Source organism: Leptonychotes weddellii, chromosome 4 (assembly GCF_054177405.1).
Source record: "Leptonychotes weddellii isolate Sample4059 chromosome 4, ASM5417740v2, whole genome shotgun sequence".
NCBI classification, from domain to species: domain Eukaryota; kingdom Metazoa; phylum Chordata; class Mammalia; order Carnivora; family Phocidae; genus Leptonychotes; species Leptonychotes weddellii.
In genome coordinates, this window is record NC_138372.1 from 57038554 (window position 1) to 57044121 (window position 5568).

Consider the following 5568-nt stretch of genomic DNA (forward strand, 5'->3'; position numbering starts at 1 on the left):
CCACCACTCTAAGTTTATTAAACATTTTCCATTCTTGTGAAAGTTTCAACCAATTTGTCCTTTTCTGTGTGTGTTTTCAGCATTAAGTCAACGTTAGTCTCAAACATAACAACTCTTAATTTTAGAAAGTCATTTTGTTTTGAGCTGTGTTTTGAGTACATTTTAATAGGAAACTTATTTGTAGATGATTGCACTTACTCAACAAAAGAACACATGAAAACATCTAATTTGGCAAATTATCCCTTTTAAACTAGCTAATAAAATTAATGTGAAAGAAAAGACAGAGCACTTTTCAAAACGACCTTTTTGGGTATCCCAAGTCAGAAATGAAATATGGGCCATGAGAATATATTTCTTCAGGGGTGAAAAAGGAGAACTAAAAGTATTTGGAGTTTATGAGCAATGTTTCTAGAGCAGACTCTTTACTTTTTCTTCCTAGTGAACACTCTTTAGGGATTGTGATTCTGAGAGCTGAAATCTAAACCCCAGGACTTTATCCTTTGTAACAGTGGACGCTTGTCTTGGAATTACAAAAGTAAGTGGTATCACCCTCACTAATTTTTTAATTTAAAGAACTTAATCAGTACTCACTTTTTGTTTTTCATATACAAGTAAGAAAAAAAAAGGTAATGGAAAAAAATATCTTCAGAATCTTAAGTCTTTGTTTAACTTAGCAGATTCACATCTGGCTGAGGACTGGAAGTAATAGTGGAGTATTTGTAATTCTATTCTAGTAATCATAAATGCAACCAGAAAGCAATCACGTGGGTGTAAGTAACTCACTATCTCCCTCAAACCAGAGGCAATAAGCCTAAGTTTCACTATGGGAGAAAGGATGAAAAAAGCTTTTGTTTTGTTTTGTTTTTTTTAAACCTGCTACTCCAGTTAGAATTTTTTTTTTCCCCAAAAACAAAGAATGTAGCCAATAGTCACTCTGTCTGATCTTGTGAGATTGATGCTAATCTCCTTGGGTTTTTGTCTACCTGTCCCAGGCACGGAGTGGTGAGGTCAGCTTTACCTCTACCAGATGTCGAGGAAAGCTCTTGTAGTCTAGCCAAGCTCTGCACTGTTAGCAGCTTATAGCATTTCCCAGCTGGATATAATTGGCATCATTTAGCTTGGAAGGTGCTTGATTGTGTTAGTTCTCCTCTTTTGTTATTTTCCTGTGCTCACCACCCTCTAACTGTTCAGAGAGTTTTTACAAACCACATCACTACACTTTTTAGTTCTGAAGATGAAGCCCAAAGTTGAAGTAAAACTTCCATAACAGAGGTCCAAAGCTGTCAAAGTGAATGAGATTTATATATCCTGCATATAAAGTTAATATTAATAATGCAATGAGATAGATATGAAACATTAACAAAGAATTGAAGTATTTCCATATTAGTAATAGAGTACATATGTAGGCACAGTACTTACTTGCTTGAAATTGGGGGTGATCAAACAACTTTTGTGAGATTTGGAGGAAGACTTTTTATCATTGGATTAGCAAAGACCTGGGTAACAAATAGTTATCTCTTAGGGATTCAGAGATTCATAATCTTTGAGAGAGTAAGGATAACTTTTTGCTATGTAAATCAGTTGAATCACCAATTCCAACATTGAAACTAGAGTCACACTTAATCAGTACCCTTAAGTGAATCTTGTTAGTTGGACATGGTAGCATTAATATTCAGTAGTACTTTTATATTATGCAAATGTCATTCTTAAAATCCCAGATTATTGTAAATTATATCTGTTATAAGTATCCCATAATAAACATTATTAGAATCATAGTTCATGCTTTTAAAAATTGTTATAGGAACTTGAATGCTGGTAGCTATAGTATTTCTTGACTTGGTAAATTATGTATATAATTACTTTAGTAGCATTATGACACTAGATAGTATCTCAGGACTTTGTTATGACATGGACGACTTCACCGCTAAGAAATGCTTCTACTTTATTATTAGAAGTTGTTTGGATTGCAGCACACTAAGTAGCAAAAGTGTATTAGCCCAGGAAAAATTCTTATTGACCCCCACCTCAGGAAGTAAAGGAACTGAAATTAGCACTATTTGATTTTTGCCCTTGTGAAATATAACTAAATTTTTAGAGACATAAATGCATTTGAATTCAAAACACGTTCAGGTACACTAGATCATGTCTTTATAAACATCTGCTTGGATTCAGTCACATAGTTAATACTATTTTATAACCTTCTTTTCCCCTTTAACATAATTATCTTTCTAAGTCAAATATTCACCTACAGTATCATTTTAATTGATACATAGCACTACATTGCTAGGATGAAACAATTTATTAGATATATAGATTGTTTTTAATTGTTCATTATAATGAACATAATCTAACACCATGAGCACTTTTTAGTATGCCCTAAGTGCCTTAGATGTATTTTGTTAAAATAGTCATAGCCACCTCTTGAAACAGGTTCTATTATTATCAGCTTTATTTTACAAATACAGAAATTAAAAGTAATATGTCTAGAATCTCAGTAAGAAATAATAAAATCAGGGTTTGAGTCTAGCAGCTCAGTGATACCAGGTACCATATTATTAACTTCTGTACTTTAAGCACTATTTTAAGTAACACCATGATGAGCATCTCATAGCTACCTTTTTATTTACATCCGTATTTCCCAAGTATAAATTCTTAGAAGTGGAATGGATGTGCATGCAAATTTCAAGACTCTTGAAAATCATTAATTGTCCCCAAAATGCGGCACTAATTTACATCTCCACCGGCAGTATCTGAGGTATTTTCCAGAGCACTGGTCTCTCCTGCCTACCAGTGGAATTAATATCTTAATTTTTCCAATTTGATAGTCAGATAATTTTTAAAGTCTTATATTTCATTTATTTCTTCATATGAAAGTTTACATTTCAGAGAATTAGTTTCTTATAAAAGGGGTAAAGTTAAACACAAGCTACCACTTTTGTGACATTTCTTCCTTTAGGTATTCTGCATACATTCTTTAGGATTTGTTCAGCTGAGGTTTCATTACTTCATATCAAATATTTTACTTTAGTACCTGGCACTCTTTATACTATCATATTTTATCAGCTTTATTGATCATTACATTGGTACCTTTATTTACATGGTCCTGCATACCTTTCTAATGCTTTTCTGTACATCATGTCCCTATTTGACAAATGGGGACCTGAAATTTAAGGAACATTAACATAATGAGGCCTTTGGTTTTAATATGCAAGAGTTCTCCAGAGCACCAGATTATTTTTATAAATCTGTAGCGATCTCAGGAGAATACATTCATGAGTGCTTTCCAGTTGCTTGGGTTTCATAAGCAACTCCAAAGAAGATAGACTTCCAGAGGCTCAGAGGATGTGAAACCCCCTGCAGGAAAGGCTCTTCTCCCTTTTTAAATTGTGTCAACACTTACCAAGGATCTACCTAGAATTTGTAGCTGGTGGGGGCTGAGAGCAGAGTTTAAGGGGTGGACTGTGTGTGTGTGTGTGTGTGTGTGTGTGTGTGTGCTGAGAGCAGAGTTTAAGGGGTGGACAGCATGTGTGTGTGTATGTGTGTGTGTGTGTGTGTGTAGGGGGGAATATCACAGCAAGAGAAAACGTTAAGAAATAAAGGATAGTGAGCCTTGGGAGGGACCTGCTTTCCATTGTATTCCAGTGTGTAATATGGTAAATTTACACTAGATACTCAGTTAATTGAATGAGGTTGAAAGGAAAATAATCAGAATAATACACTTGAACATCCTAAGAAAACTTCAAATTCCAAAAGAGTTTTTCTTAAATTCTCAAAATATCCTTCCTTTTTTCAGCAAATATCTTTTTTATACCTGTGGCATTTTATAGATTTATATACCACTTAGTATGAGATATGGGATACCTGGATTTTAGTGCATTCTTTGACACCAATAAGCTGTATATAAAGGATCCACTAACCTCACTGGAAGCCAGTTTACTGAACAGTAGAAGGAAGATTTTTATGAGGCCAAAGTGAGATGATGAATGAGAAACCTGTAGTAAAAACATGATCTATTAATTTAGGAGGGTGGAGCTAGTGACAGGAGATCAGGCAAGCCCAGGCTGGGCTGTTGGAGCACCGGGAGTCTGGCAAGCACTGCCCTACCCCCAGGCAACCCCAGGAGGACAGTGCTCTATCCATTTCTTTAAATAAAATCAGAGGTGGAGTATCTATGCTGGTAATGAGTTCCATGTTCTCATATGAAGTTCTTCTCTTATCCCGACCTCAGCACAAATGGAAAACATCTATTTGCTTTCCACATAAACTTCCTTCTTGATCTTAAAGAGTTTTTCAGACTAGTAGAGGTGTCACCTTGTGTAATTTGGGTGTAGAAAATCTCTCTATAATTTAGATTGCAGAGGTGATTTGAATGTTTGCAAAAATATTTTTTTAAAACCCAAAGGAGTTATGATGCTATATTTGAAAATGGAAACCATTGTTACAAATTCAATTTCAAAATATTTACTTCCTGGAACCAGGGTGAAGTCTCTAGAGAAACACTACTAGTTATTAGCTCATTTCTTTCAGATGCACTGGAATGAGTCTGCTACTTTGCCGGTATGGTTCTGAACCACAGAATTTCATCTTTGGTTGAAATTCCTCCAAGTGAGACCATGTGCAATTCTCCTAGTTCATCATTTATCTTTCAGAACATGGCCTGGTGCATTTTATGAAAACTGTAAAAACATGTCTTACGAGCCTTGGTGGGCAAGGCTAGCTTCACAGGCTCCTCAGCAGAGCCTGGCACTTGCAGGAGATCAGTAATGGAAGGAAGGTGGGAGAGGGATCAAGAAAATTCTAACAAAGACATGAATCCCATCTTCTGGCAGGCTTGCACTCCTGTTATGATGGAAGGAGAGAGACTGTAGTGGAACTAAGTGAAGGTAGTCAGAGTCTACAGGGAATTCATGGGTTCTGAGGAGCACACTGAGCTCACATAGGGCTGGGAACAAGGTGCCACGTACCAAAGAGGGCGTAGTCCAGGTATTGTTGAGCTGACTCAGGAGCAGGCAGGCCATTTGGCTGCTAAAGTTCTGCTCTAAGAGCAGATTTCTGGCCTCTGTGAAGCATGCGTTTATTCTGATCTGTCATGGACATGTATGGAAACTGCATGGCGGTACCCAGGGTTACAAAAGCCACATTACAGACAAAATCAAAACTGAAAAAACTCTGAAGTGCTATAGTCTGAAGTCCTGGTTTTGCCACACCCCACTGGTGTGATTGTAGGCAAATTATTGAACTGTGCTTTAGTTTTTTCATAAGAAAAACAATAATAATACGCCATTTCCAATTGGTTTTTGTGAAGATGCAGTAATATAATGCCTATAAAGTGCTTAGTAAGATGTCATGGGCATCGTAAAGCCTGAATATTATCTATTAATTATTATTCTTTGGTAATCTAACTTTTTTTTTCTTTTTCTTCTCTTTTTAAAAATTTTTTTATTGTTATGTTAATCACCATACATTACATCATTAGTTTTTGATGTAGTGTTCCATGATTCATTGTTTGTGCATAACACCCAGTGCTCCATGCAGAATGTGCCCTCTTTAATACCCATCACCAGGCTA